At 44.5% G+C, this 642-nt stretch overlaps 1 non-coding gene across 1 annotated transcript; it reads right to left on the minus strand.

The window, feature by feature from the left end:
- Positions 1–287: 287 nt before the first annotated feature.
- On the minus strand, positions 288–406 carry LOC138693945 (5S ribosomal RNA). The gene has a single exon (XR_011330628.1). It is a non-coding gene; the product is annotated as a 5S ribosomal RNA (ribosomal RNA).
- Positions 407–642: the final 236 nt, after the last annotated feature.

The following is a 642-nucleotide window of genomic DNA, read 5'->3' on the forward strand; positions in this document are numbered from 1 at the left end:
TCTTTACCTAAAATGTCTCTAACTTCTAGGGAGAGCGCGAGGTACGTTCACAATCCCCTGAATACATATTCCCTTCTTCGAGAAAACGCAGAGAAGTGAACCGTCTCATATGAATATGCTACCAGTCATAAGTTTCAATACGGAGCTGCAAGTACTTAAGAATTATCAATTACTCTACAATTATGCAGCGGCGTCATCATCCAAGCTATAGCTGGAATAGGGAAGGGAACATAATATCCCATAAGTCTTATTAGAACACGCTGGAAATAGTGACGTAAAAAAAAAATCGCCAACGGCACGTGGTGTTCCCAAGCGGTCACCCATCCAAGTACTGACCACGCCCAATGTTGCTTGACTTCGGTGATCGGACGAGAACCGGTATTTTCAACATGGTATGGCCGTTGCCGATGAAACTGCGTAATCTGTAGGCACTTGAGGACGATGGGATTGGGGTGCACTCGATAAAACCTGCACTCGCTCACACACACACGTAAACTGCCTGCTTAGACTCTGTACCTAAATTACCAAGCTCGTTGGATGTCATTGGGATAGATGATAAATCTATCTATCAACGGCAGTTTGGTTACGTTTCAACGTCACACACTGCTGGATTGACACGGGATTAATAAAACAGCTAGTCGG

Source organism: Periplaneta americana, unplaced genomic scaffold (assembly GCF_040183065.1).
Source record: "Periplaneta americana isolate PAMFEO1 unplaced genomic scaffold, P.americana_PAMFEO1_priV1 scaffold_24, whole genome shotgun sequence".
NCBI classification, from domain to species: domain Eukaryota; kingdom Metazoa; phylum Arthropoda; class Insecta; order Blattodea; family Blattidae; genus Periplaneta; species Periplaneta americana.